This window comes from Myodes glareolus, chromosome X (assembly GCF_982192425.1).
Source record: "Myodes glareolus chromosome X, mMyoGla1.1, whole genome shotgun sequence".
Taxonomy (NCBI): domain Eukaryota; kingdom Metazoa; phylum Chordata; class Mammalia; order Rodentia; family Cricetidae; genus Myodes; species Myodes glareolus.
In genome coordinates this window covers 61,696,328-61,711,006 of record NC_142053.1, presented here as the reverse complement: position 1 = coordinate 61,711,006, position 14,679 = coordinate 61,696,328, and the positions used below count along the sequence as shown (strand labels likewise).

Sequence of the window (14,679 nt, the reverse complement as noted above, 5' to 3'; positions counted from 1 at the left end):
AAAATGATTTCTTATTTTGTAAACTGATCACAAAATATTAAATTTCCAATTAGAGTCTAATATCAGTAATCATTTCTATATTAGTTTTAAAAAGGAGTGCTCCTTTAACTTCATGTTCAGATAAATTTTATGAACAATAATTTCATTCAGTTATTGACTAATACAGTGAAAGGTTCCATCTATTTCTGTTTACCTCTCCTCTATCATTTATTTATAAATACTCTGGAAAGTTATATTCAAGATTAAATCAAAAATATATTACAAAATATGAAGTATATATTGAGGACCAAAATTCCATTTTTGTTATTTTCCTTTTCCCTTTTATTGAAGAATAATTTCTATGGCTATATATTGGTTTCACACAATCTCCATTTCTTTTTGAAAGTTCATGGTAGGTATTTTGCATATCATGATCCAGTACAGTCACTATGACAAACACTGAAAATGAAAATAAAAGTTATTGAAGTGAGCTGTGATTGCACAAGCGTATAATTCTAGCACTCTGAAAAGTGAGACAAGAAGATAATAATTTCAAGGCTAGCTTCAGCAATATAGTGAAACCGTGTCTCAATAATAATAATCATAATAAAGATTTCTACTTCATTCAATTTCATATATATGTCCAAAGATGATGGCTAATAAGACTTCCACTCAGAATTTGTAAACAAAACAAGTTGGATTTCCTCTTTCCAATTTGTAAGAGTGTTATTCTCATTAGTCGCAATGCACCCAAGTACAGCAGACACCTAGTTTAGCATCCATTTTGAGAAGCATGGAATATAGGAACTAACCCAAAATATATTAAGTTGTTATCACCTGCTGAATCTTTGTTAATTAGATAAAACTGATATAGGTAGTTTTCCAAGGCATGTTTGCAAAATGTGGATGCTCCTGAACCACTTGTAGACTCTGAGTAGCTGACTTAAAAAAAGAAAGTCCATTATTTTTTTATTTTCCCAGAAATCACCATCTGTGGCTAACAAACACCTGTAAGTCAAAGTCCTGGGTATCTGAGACCCTCTTTGGGCCTGTTAACTGTCAGCTGAAACCTCGAAATAAAAATTTTATGTCACATAATTTTGAGAATTTCTTTATATAAAGATTAAGTTTTTCATTATTTCAGGTATGACTTTGGAAATTAAGAGACAGCAAATATGTGAAAAAACATAGGTAATCCATAAATACATAGGTCTTTTGATTTTCCACCTTTTATTTCAGTACAAAGTAGATAGAGCTTTAGCTTTTTTAAACTTTTTTACATGTACGTATATGGGTTCACATATGAGAGCACATGTGTATCCAGATTAAAGTGTATGTGTGTGAATATACAAGCCAGAAGTTTATGTTGTGCTCTTTGCTATATCTTTCTCCTCCTTGCCAATTGGGGCAGACACTAAAAATGTGTCTCCTTGGTCAGTTTGCCCTGTCGGTTTTGTCTTGAACTCTTATGCGGGTGGGATTTCAAGAGGTCACCACAAATGGGTAGCATTTACAATGGTGCTAGGAATTCAAACTCGTGCTCTCACACCTTCATGGTAAGGGGTTTAAAAGCTGAGCTCTGTCCCTAAAAGTACTTTTTTGTTCCTACTGAAATAGAAAGAAACTGTTTTCTATGACAATGATAGGTCTTTTTAATTTATGCAGAAGGATCATGTTTATTTCAATCATAAATATCAAGAGCTCAGAAAAATAAAGTCCATAGAACTGAAGAGCATATGTAGTCTAAATTTAAGTTTTATTATGACTGTTATGGAATAAAATAGTTTAACTACAATAAAAACAACATCCAAAAGTGTATGTCATTATATTACATTTGAAACTCTCAAATATTTTCTACACAAAATATTTCATTTTAAAATTGAAATTCTGATAAATTTCATCTCTTTATTTGGGTTTATTTTGTTTTATAAAGATGCTTAAATTTTATGGCAAATAATTTCTAAAATAGCTTTGACTCTACTCTTAGAAAGCTCCCTCCCCCATTACTAATATCCTTCAATGGAACATGCATGATTTACGGTTGTCTCTACCCCATCACACAGTTTACTTTAATGTTTAGATAAGAGCATAATATAAGTCCTCTGTTGAAGTATTATAAGGAGTATTTTGTTGCTCTAAAAATCCTGTTATACTTGTTTATTGTTCTCTACTGAATGATGAACTCATGGCAACCTCAAATTTCTTTACTATCTCTATAATTTTGCCTTGTCTAAAGTCTTATATCATATAGTTGTATGTAATCCCTTTCTTTATTTCTTTCATTTATATTTCTTCATGATTTGTTTCATTATTTCACTACTGCTAAATAATATTCTACTGTCAGGATTTATCAGACATAATATGTTCAATTATCTATAGGCAGTATCTTGGTCTCTTCGAAGTCTAGTTATTATAAAGCTGATTTCAACTATGTATATGTATATCCCATAAAATACACTTCCATTGCGTACATACCAAGAGTGTATTTGCCAAACCATAATAAGGGTAAACTTACTTTCTACATAATGGTCAAATTGATTTCCAATTTTATGTAACATTTGTATTTCCATTAACAATAAATGAGAGTTCCTGTATTCCTAAATCCTGGCCATCATTTGGTGTTCCTGAGTTTTGACTTTGGCCACTTTAATGGATAGATGGTAGTATTTTATTTATTTAATTTGCATTTTCCTAATAACAGATCTTGTTATCTTTTTATACACTTTCTGGAAATGTAAATTATATTTCTTTGAAATGTATATCTCTATAATGTGAATTAACTTTTTACAGTCTCTTATAATTTCATAGCCTTTTCTTTTTCAAACAGCAGAATATGATATAACTGGTCCTTCTAGGTTTTATTACACAAACCTGGGATGTCACTTTGCTTCTCTACTTTTCTTTTCAAAGCACCAAAATATTTGAGTAAATGTTGAAAATATTTAGTCAAAACCACAGCTTTTATTTTTATATATTTTAACATGTTTTCTGAGAAAAATAAATATTTGGTCCAGCCACTATTGTGACTGCTTTAAAATTAGCAAATTTAGTATATTCAAACAAGCTATGGCTAGTTTTTCTCTCAAGAGAACCTATAAACAGTCAATCAACATCTTTTAGAAACTTTACCTGCCTGTCTCAATATATTTAGCATTCTTTAATGTTTCTGAGAAATACAGCTACCTAGAGGATTGCACATATCCAAACTCAAAGACCTAAGCATAGTAATAAGTGGAATAAAATTCTTATTGCAAGTTTAAATCTTAGCTAGATGAGAAAAAGTGATGGGTGACATTGAAGATGTCCCTAGATAAGAATGAAAACCTTATCTCATATCTCATTGATTTGTGGATTATTTCTAAATCTATGATTAGGATTGTCCTAGAGAATCAGGATAATGTGAGAAATGAGCTTTCTCTGTGCTTGTAATTACATATTAATTCTCAAAGTTTTACCCTAAATTGTCATAGCTTGGAAGATGTAGATATAATATACAGATAATTGATTTTTATTTCAACTATTATCTGGATGATTTAATATTATATGACTATAAACTGAAATCTGTATGAGAAGAACTTTAGTTAAAAATGTACATATTTTAAAATATGACTTCAACAGAGAAAATGAGTGAGTAATATTTAAATTAAAACATATTTCTTACCACAAAGTGTGATAAGATGATCATCACTTTGACATAAATTTAATTGTTAAAAATTATAATCTTAGTTGAATTACTCAACAATAATACAATCTTATTTTTAAAACAGATTGTCCAAGAGAAGTAGAAAGGAGAATATTTAAGCTAGAATATCACTATAATATATGGTTCAATTTCAATTGAAATGAGACAATTATATCCTTGCAAATTTTTATGTACATCAATAATACATCAATAAATACATATAAGCACAGAAGAAGCAGAATAGTAGCTTTTATTAGTGAAATTGCTGTGGTGTCTGCATAGAAACTCTCTACATTATATTCAAATGCTTGGTTCCAGCTCTGGCTTCAATTATGAATCCTCACTGCTTGTTTGTGTCTGCTTTATTCTTTGTGGCAGATATCTAAACAGCATAGAAATTCTGAAAAAAAAAACTGTTGTGTTTTTTCCAGCATTTTTTGTTAAGAATAAAATACCATTTTCCTAAAAATTTACTTTGCTGCAATATAGTCTTTCCTTGATGCATTTACTGATGATCTCAAAATATAATAATGAAATACTTATTTGGGCTATCATTAACTTTATAGACATAATCAGCTAGTTTAATATGTTGATAATAATTTTTATATCAGTAATGACTATTACATGTGGTAGACCCTGGGTCCATAAAATCCCTGACTCTAAGTCCTTACACAGACCCTGAACATCTCAGCTCTTAGCCGAAACTCAGCTAAAGAAACACACACTGAAAATGGAAACAGAGCTAGAGGAAGAGACATTTGTTCTTAAACCAAGAACTAGAGAAAAGTATCTGGACCCTGAAACCAGAACCAAAAAAAAAAAAAAAAAAAAAAAAAAAAAAAAAAAAAGAATAAAAATATATACTAACTTCCTAGATTCAGAGCATACCAAAGAAATTCACCCTGGTCCCAAAATTAGGGTCAATAAGTTAAAAAAAAAAAAAGAACCAAAGAAAGAAACATAGTTTGGCCCCAGAAGAAAGCCATGTGACCCAGACAGAAAACAAGCCAATCCCTCAGCAGGGAAAACTGACAAATCTCTGAGCCCCTAGAGACATTGAATTCCCCTCAGGCCAAGAAATCCCCCTTACTTCATAGGGGGCAGCCAATCTAAAGCCTGGGAGTCTGGGGCCAGTCAGGCACAAGTCTAGAGGTTTGGAATTCCCTAAATCTTTTTTTCTATATAAGTCCCTCCTGTTTATTGCTCAAGGTCCCTCTCCTTCACTGTTTTTGTTGCTGTTGTTCCTGTTGCTGCTGCTGCTTCAGAAAGATGGAGGGGCTGGAGTTAACTTGCAATTAAGACTCTTTGTTGTTGCATCAGAGTCAATCTCATGGTGGTAACTGGGGTTCTGGATTTGGGACATAAAATTTAAATCCAAATTTCTTCTTTCCCTTTGTAGTAAATTCTGTTAAAAAATTGTCTTAATTTGTTACTTTTTAAATAAATTGTTTATAATGCATTTCATATTTTTCTTAGGTCATTCTATATTTTACTCAGGTTAAATGCAGAATATGAGTGTCCACAGATCTCAGTGACTTGATCACTGTTGCTCAGGAGTGATACTTAGGTCATGTATAAATAAGAGAGAGGATATATATGTCTTGCTTCTTAGGATGTACTTCTGCATGGTAACAACCAGTTAGACAGCTATTCAATTATTAGAATTGATAAGGAAATGTGTATATACCTGTGTGTACCTACTAGTTTAATATTATTGGTGAAAGAAAGATGTTGATTATTTTATTGCATATTTTTCATTATTTTCAGCTTGAAAATTAACATTATTCTATGCAGAAAAGATGATAAAGTATGGAATTGCTATAATAATTCATTGTATTTTTTTCAAATTTTGTGACATGAAAAATCAAAATAAGAATATATTTATAATGTTCTACCTCACACAACCATAAAACTTTGGGAAATTAATGCAGAATCAGCTTTGGCATTCTGATAACTATTCATATTTTGCCTGCATTTTCTCCAACATTTTCTTTCTTATTTACTTACAAAATTTGTCTCCTTTATCTAACCAGTTTAACAATACTGTAGGTTATGTCACTTTAGGATCACAAAACATTCCATTGAATTGAAAATACTGCAGTCAACTGTTAACTTCTTGATTGTAACCATGACACTCTGACGTTCCTTTCTAATGAATACTCTCCAATGCCTTCAAAGTATCATCATTATATTTACTGGCTTATGTATATGTCAAATAGTACTCCGAGTTACTTCAAATTATATTAGCTCTCTTCAGAATCTGGTGAAAATATGAGAAATTTTGAAGTGGCCTACTATTTTCTCTTTTGACTGTGCTAATAATTAATGTATTGACAATTCATTACACTTTACAGCACTAGTTAAGATATTCTTGTTTTCATAATAAGGTAACTTGAGTTATTATTTCTATGGAAAAACAGCTCCATCTAACGGTGATTATGAATTATTTTACCCTTTCTTTTAGTTCCAAGTTTTCAAAATGTATTACAAAAAAAGAAAAATTTTGCTTTTAGAAACAAAGGAAAGGCTTCATACCCTCAGTGAAAAATGTGCATTGCAAAATTATTTAATCAAGATATAAATATGTGTATGTACTCATCTGTAGTTACATCTGTCATGTATCTATTTTGCCTATCCCTCTTAATTGATAAGCTAAACATTCTTTCTTTCTTGTATTTTAGACATAAATCAGGCTATGTAATTATCAAAGTTTATATAGCCATTGAGCAAAACATTGGTGGAGTTTTGAAATGGTGTTTGTGCTTTTGAAATATATTCATATGCCTTGCAATATTAAATTATTTTCTGAGCATTGGAGAAAGGATTATCTCATTATAATTGGTTTTCACTTGCTAGTGACATTTTATTTTTTATAAATTTATATTATAGACATTATTTTTTTGTCAAATATCAATGTATTATAAGGCATTCAGTTCATATTTACTCTTTTAGATGAAAAATTAATGTAAATTCATCTTTTTCTTATTTATATTCTTAGTAATATAAATAATTGTTGTCATACCTGTAATTCTTTTAACCACCCCTAAGTCTGCACTTCCGGGTTCTAAAGCAGGCACATGTACCCCCTATGTGTGCATGTGTGGGTCACCCACCATCTGAGTCATCAGCGTCTGATGCAAAAGCCCCTGTACACAGGTACAAGGTGTAGCGTTGCCCGTCATCAGCGTCTGACTTAGGCACGTTTTTCCCCTCATGTGCAAGTGTTAGGAAGCCTTTAAAAGCTGGATGTGCCATTTTTACATTCTCTTTCCTTTCACACCGTTTCCTCGGGCCCATTGAGCACAACCCCTGTTAATAAAATCCAATGTGGGTTCATTTGTGTCTCATGTCCTCATTTCTGCCAGACATTTTTAATACCAACTTGAATAAATGAATTTTTTTATGTTGTGACAATAATGTGCCCATATAAAATATTTTCATTAGTGACCATTTTTACAATAGTCACAAAAGCATCTCTCAGGGGATTCTTTTCTATTAGTTCTTCAAATAACCTATAAATATTTAGAATGGTCATATAAACCATACATATGAATTAAAGGTAAAATATCTAAACAGAGGTAGAGGGATAAATAAATGGCATATGGGCTGTAATTTTTATAACTACACAATTTCTCATAAAGTTTTTAAAACATAAAAAACTTCGAATATGCCTTATTTTTAATTTTTATTAATTCTTTGAGAATTTCACCAGGTGTTTTTGATCATATTCATCACCAACGCCTCCCTTTAGGTTATTTAAGATCAAAGCTTACCTCTGTACCTCTCAAATATTGTATTTTATTTACTTTTAATTTAATAAATGAAAAAAATCAAAACTTAAAATTAAAATAAATACAAAAATAATAAGAGATAAATAAGAAAGAAGTCATATTTTCATATAGATATTTTTAATGCACAAGTTTTTTTTTTCTTACAACACAGAATACCTTGTTTAAATGTCATTTACCTGTCAAATCTCTCACAGGAAACAAAATTGGAAAGTTATTGACTTGCTAAAAATGAAGTAAATTCAATGTAGTATTGACTAAATACTTTATTTGTATATCTCTTTTCATATCACTACTTCCCTATAGTTAATACATGTGCTGTCAGTTTGCTAGTATCTTGAACATTAATTTTCTGTCGCAGAGAATTTTCTCTGCTTTGTCTTACAGCTTACCTGTTCTCTGTTTAATTATTGAATAACATGCATCACATCATAATCAAGTAAAACTTGTAGGAGTAAGAGTGGCATGTCACTTACAGGACCAGAATCAAAGATAACTACATCACCAATGGGCCACTAAAGCATAGGTGAAAACTCACAAAAAGGCTGGGAAACTGAAGCACCATGCATAACTTACAGGCCTCTCAACAAGTTGAAGAGCATTCTTGCTAGAAGTTTTGCTAAGAATTTCTCTCAGCAGCCTTTTTGTTTATATTCTCTTGGGGGAAGAATAGACCTAGAGAATCTGGTCAGTTTCAGGGACACACTGAAGCTATTTTGCCTTGTTTACTTCTTGTCTTAAATAGATTCCCCACAGTTTTTTGCCTCACCTTAGGAGAACACCCATTGTTTCACTTCCCTGCAAACCTCTATTTTATAAAACTCAGTTCTAAAATATAAAGTTAATCCCAGAGAAAACAAACACAAATTAATATTTATTATTATAAATTGCCTTTCTCATAGAGTCTTATCATAGCTGTAAGAGTAATGTTCTTTCCTGCGGGCTTGAAAGAGAACAGCGAGGTACAAACAAACCCACGTGTATCAGTTTATTACTGGGAGGGATGGGGATGTGCCAGACCATGAAGTGGAGGGGACAGAAAGAAAGAGAACCAGAATGCCGTGCCTTGCTTTTTTAAAGTGGACCCCAGCGCAACCACGTCAAATTCTATGTTCTCCATCTGCACACGGGGGAGGGGGGCTTTGCGTTGGATGCTGGGTGCTGGTGCCTGTGTTTCTGAGTCAGGCGGATGATGCTGTACTCTGTGCCTGCTCACAGGGGCCTCCTGGGAAATGTAGCTCCCCGGGGGAATAACATTTCCATGCTTTTTGATTTGTTAAAAAAAAAATTGGGGGGTTGAGGGTCTTAATGGGTAAGGAATGGGGGCATAGCCCGGTCTCTCATAACTGCTTCCTGCTGACTTTGTGGGGGTCGAGGGGTTCGGGGTATCCGATGCATCCTGGTTATCGCATCCTGTCCACTGGCGTCCTGTGATGGCTGGTTGAAACCACATCTCTCTGGGTCTTGAGGAGCAGGAAAGCAAGTCATGTTAGGAGACGAAAAAAAAATTAAAGGGGAGATTTGAGGTGGGGGGATAAAAAAATCAAATAATACTTATTCTGTTTTGAGTCTGGTGCATTTAGGTGGGTCAAGCTGGCTCCCTGGAGCTTAAAGAAAATGTCTTAAGAGAAATAATTTTTAACCCTTTATGATTAGGGTACTGGAGTGTATCTTGGGCATTACCTCAACATCCAGGGGACACTGCTGCAGTCAGTGTCAGACTTGTCATGTCAAGGGACCCGTTAAAGTTTTGCTTACCACCTGGGCTTATGACAGTTTTGTATCTTTGACTCCGTCTCTGATGATTTCTGTAACAGAAGCTGAGTGGTTATTTGAAAATTTAAACATGACATTGGAGGTATTTGGAGAGGTCACACATAGGAAAAAGAGGAGAAAGGAAAATATGTTGGTACAAGAGAGTTGAGTGAAGGACAGGACCTCTATTTTCCTAGGACTGGAGTAAGGGGAGCTGAACTTGGTGTCCTCTTGAACTTAAGAAAGCAAGTTCCTGTCTGAGTTACTGTGTATGAGGGATTGTTTTGAGCTAGAGAAGTAAATGGTTTAAGATGTGCCAGGTGAATCCAGTGAGGAATTCCCTCGAGTTTGGCAACTGTAGGAGTTAAAAGAATTACCCTGAGGGGACCCTGCCATTTAAGGGAAAAGGGTGAGGGACGTTGCCCTGGAGGAGAAAATAATACCTGATCTCCTATTTTAATCAGTGGTGGGCATGTGTTAGCACATGGGTGAGGTAATGAGTGGTCAGTAAAATCCCACAGTAAGGCATGTAAATGGCTTAGTAGTGGGGTAAGTAGGTGATCAGGAATGGTGGAGGTTTTAGGTGAGAAGCCGGGAGCTAGAACGGGCGGCCCATACATGAGGTCGAAGGGTGAGATGAAATGGGGACTCTTTGGGAGGGCCCTAAGCCTAAGGAGGGCCAGAGGTAAGAGTTTTACCCAGTAAAGGTGAAGTTCCTGTGACATTTTAGTATGGGCATCTTTTAAAGTGTGGTTAGTCCATTCTACCTTCCCTGAAGACTGAGGGTGGCATGGGATATGGAAATAGCCAGGGAATATTAAGAGCCTTGGACAAGTTTTGAGAAATCTGAGAAGTGAAGTCAGAGCCATTATCTGACGGAAGAGAGGTTGGAATTCCAAAGCGGGGAGCGATTTCTCGGAGAAGAACATAAGAGACTGTCTGGGCTCTCTTATTAGTAGTGGGGAAGGCTTCAACCCACCCAGACATTGTGTCCACTAAAACCAGGAGATATTTAATTCTTTTGACTGTAGGCTTATGCATAAAATCCAGCTGTCAGTCAGTTCCTGGAAGGGACCCTCTGGCCTGGTGGGTAGGAAAAAGAAAGCTATGGTATTGGTCTTAGGATCTGACCTTTGACAGATCTGACAGGAGGTAGTGATGGCCTTTAGGAACCTTATGTCCTCAGGCGTGGGTTGGAGGTGAGCCTAAACAAAATGAAGTTGAGCTTTGTTATTAGGATGAAAGAGCTAATGTAGGTATGACAGGATATGTTGGGTGTCAGGAGGTGTCTATGAGAGTGTGGGCTGCACTGTAAGGATCCCCTGAGGTGACTGAGGTAGATCTGGGCTCTGGAGTACTGCTGTCTTAACTGCTCTGTCAGTCCGATTATTTCCCTTGGAAATAATGGAACTGTCGGACTGGTGAGACCGGCAGTGGATAATTCCTATAGCTTTAGGGAGATGGGAGGCTTTTAACAGGTCCATGATATAACTTGAGTTTGTTATGGATCCTCCTTTTGTCATAAGGAGCCCGTGTTCCTTCCAGATAACTGCGTGGGACAGGAGGATATGAAAGGCATATTTAGAGTCTGTGTAAACATTTAAAGATTGTCCCTCTGTTAACTGGAAGGCACGGGTGAGAGCTATCTGCTCAATCTGCTGATTAGTGGTATGGGCAGGGAGTGCCCTCGCCTCAGCTATCTCCATATCTGATACTATGGCATAGCCTGCTCTATGGGTTCCATCACAGAAAAAGGAGCTGCCATCTGTGTACCAAGTATAAGTGACCTGGGACAGTTTGCCCTTCTGTATATGTGAGGGGTGGGGTAGTAGGTCCTCTAGGACCTAAATGCAGGAGTGGGATGGGGAATCATTAACATTAGGTTAAGGTAGAAGATTTGAGATATTAAGGGGTGGGCAGCATTGAAAAGTGAGACTGGCATCTTCTACCAGCGCCACCTGAAGGGAAAGAACTCGAGAAGGGGGTAGGGTTTGTAAGCCTTTGTACGTTAAGAGGTAGGGCAGATTATGGTGAGAGAAGACTGTGGTAGGTGCCCCAAAGGTTAGTTTCTTTGACTCACGAATCAGAAGCTCAGCAGCTGCCAAAGCACGTATACATGGTGCCCAGCCCTGAGTGGTGAGGTTCATCTTCTTTGATAGGTATGCTACAAGCGCAAAAGAAGGTTCCAATTGATGTCCTAAGACCCCAAGGGCATATCCCTCCTGCTCTGCTACACAAAGAGAAAAAGGGCGAGTCAAATCTGGAAGATGAAGAGCTGGAGTCTGGAAAAGGGCCCATTGGAGTCTCTGGAAAGGTTTGGTAACCGGATGGAGAAAGGGCTCATGCAGAGAGCCAAGGGCTGCTTCATATAGGGGGTGGGCGAGGAGAGAAAAGGAAGGGATCCAGGAATGCAGGAATCCAGCCACTCCCAGGAATAATAAAACCTCTTCTTCGGTGAAGGATGAATCAGAAGAGGCTTCTGGTGACCTACGTGAGCTGCAACGAGAAGAGGGAGAGTGGGGGGGGGGGGCGGAACCGGAGGAGCCCGATGGAGACCTGCTGGCAGAAGAGAGAAAAGGGTGTTTAGGTGAGACTTCTTTAGATCTTGAATAGGATTTGTGTGGGGTTTTCAGGGACCTAGAAGGAGAAAGGTTAGGTGAGGTTTCTTTATGACTGGACCTGGAAGAAGATTTGTGTGGGACTTTCAGAGACCTAGGACTGGAAGGTTAGTCCTAGGACCTAGGACATGTGAGGTTATGCTTGACCGGGTAGAGCGGGAGGAGGTAGCTCTCTGAGGCTGGAGAGGTGGAGGTTCATCAGCTGGGTCCATAGCAGGAGTGGAGGGATCCAGAGGAGATGGCATAGCTAGAAACATGTGAGCAGGTAAATAGTGAGCGAGGACAGAGAGGTCAGTCTTAAGGCTCATATAGAAGAAAGCAGAGACATAGGAGAGTTCTTTCCATCTGTCTTTATGATTGCAATAATTTGATAACTCTCGTAATGCCGGGGTCAAAGGTTCTGTTAGGCAGCCATTTGCAGTTTCCCTCTAAGGTATACCAGGGCCATTTCTTGGAGCAAAGACAGATAAGTGTTGAAATCTGTAGGGAAGGCATCAAAGCATGAGGCTGTAGAGCATCCAAAAGACGTCCCAGCAGGAAGGTTGGAGTGAAAGTCTTGGACAGCTTGCTACCCATAGCTAAGGCCATGAAAACACATGCAACAAAACGTGACACCTCTAGCCTACAACGAGAACTGCTCCCCATTAAGACGAGATGCAGATGGCACAAACACCCAAGACTCGAGAACAGGTGTCCACGTTTCCCTAGTGGGGTGCTAATGGCCTAGCTGAATCTGGGCAGACTGCTCAGAAAGCAGAGGCCATGCTGCACCAAAGCAGCGTGCTGCACCATTGCAGCCAACCACATCGTAGTTGCTGTGAAAATGAAAAGAAGGAATGAAAGGAATGAAAAAAAGAGAAAGAGTAAGAACTGGAGACCCCAGACCTACAGGTGCGGGTGTGCTGGAGGCTGGCCATGGACAAGCTGTCCCAGGCATGAGCTTAGCAAAGGGGACAAGCCAGGAATGAATGCCAGCAATGGGACCCCAGGCCCTGAAGACCCGCGGTTCGGGGAAGTTCCCCCAACCCTAGAAACACTGGGAGCTTCTGGGAGCTCACCAGTAAATTCCTGGGTTAAGAGTTGGTTAAGCTGGCCAGAAGGGGACACTCATGATTAGGAGCCCGCCCTGGCAGATGGAACATGTGGGTCATTGTAGAGGAGGTCCTTGGTTCTGATTGTGCCCCGTGAGGGAGGTTGGAGCCCAGGGCAGCACCTAAAGCCGGAGCTTCAGCCCCCGGTGGAAATCAGGCGAATGTCCGAGTCACGGCACCAATAATGTTATTTCCTGTGGAGTTGAAAGAGAACAGCGAGGTACAGGGAGGGATGGGGACATGCCAGACCATGAAGGGGAGGGGACAGAAAGAAAGAGAACGGGAATGTTGTGCCTTGCTTTTTTAAAGGGGAACCCAGTGCATGCGCATTAAATGCTATAGACGTGCGGGGGTGGGGGGTGGGGGAGTGGCTTTGCGTTGGACGCTGGGTGCATGTGCTTCTGGGAAATGAAGTCTTCCAAGTCAGAAGGACGACACTGTACCCTGTGCCTGCGCACAGGGGCCTCCTGGGAAATGTAGTTACCCAGGGGAATAACAAAGAGAATAACCAAATACATTGTGGAAGCAAGAATTGTGAGATTAATTTGGAAAAGAATTTATGTAATGATCTTTCAAAGTTTTTAAAATTTAAAATTGCTGCTGGAAAGTGCCTAACCATGAGGACCTTCCATCAATCTGTCCCAGATTAATCCTTCTTCTCTGGTGTACCCCTAATTCTGTTAAAAAAGATCATGTGACCTTCTTTGGGGATAGAAAAGTGCTACCTCGATGTTGGAATTAATAAAGCTCTCTTGTTACTGCATCCGTGGCTGTTGGTCTTCTTTGGGGGACTTTTCTTAGACCTTAACAATTGGGGTGTTGTCTGGGAAGCCCCCAGAGAACCCCACCATGTTGACTGCCTGATAATCAATCCAGCAAGCTGGTAAGTAAAGTGAGCGCTCATTGTCTTAGTCTGTTCTGTTTCTTGTTCTGTGGCCTGTGGTGTTTTTCCCCTCCTGGAGGCTCAAGCTAACTGAATCTGGAGGCCGAGGCTGACTCAGAGGACCTGCTAGAGGTACCTCTGCTAGAGCCAGTAGATTTCCCAGACTCATTTGGTAGGGACAACTGGGTTCCATTGGTTGAACTGGGAAAGAGGGTCTCTTTTGGTTAAACTGGAACAGAGAGTCCTTTTTGGTTAAATTGGGACAGAGGGATCCTTTGGTTGAATAGGGAACACAGGTCATGCCTGTTACAAAATGGAACTCCTCAGGGAGACATGCAGCCAGTCTTTCTAGTTTGCGTTTGTGTGTGTGTGTGTGTGTGCGCGCGCGCGCGCGCGCACATGCGCGCGCACACATGCACGCACATGAACACGCATGCACACATGTCATATAGGTACATTTCTGTCAGTGTTATTTTTGTGTCTTCCTGCTTTCTATAATGTTACCTTGTTACATCTCTTAAGAGTGGCTTAGTCAAACTCAACTTGTTCCCTTGAGTTATGCTTTGGAACATTCCAAGAACTTTCAAACCCGAGCTACTGACAGGGGATGAAGTCATGTTTGATAAGAACTTGGCAGAACTTTGGGTGCCTGACAGAAAACCTGCAGTTGATCATTGTGGTATCATATATAGGAAGCTGACAATTTTTATATTTTTTTGCAGAATACTGTCTGGCAGAACTCTGTACCTTCAAACTGCCTGCTGTGCTCTCCTTCCCTTCCTTACTGAGACAAATTCTTTACTGTGGATCAGTGGCCTTGCTGCCAGTTATTTCCCCTTAACCTTTTCCTGTTCTGACACTGCCTTTCTTATTTAAAATACTA

General features: G+C 38.2%; 1 pseudogene; it reads right to left on the bottom strand.

Moving 5' to 3' along the window:
• LOC125389259 (ubiquitin-ribosomal protein eS31 fusion protein pseudogene) overlaps positions 1–6,843 on the bottom strand; it is a 37,044-nt pseudogene extending 30,201 nt beyond the window's left edge.
• Between the last annotated feature and the right edge of the window lie 7,836 nt (positions 6,844–14,679).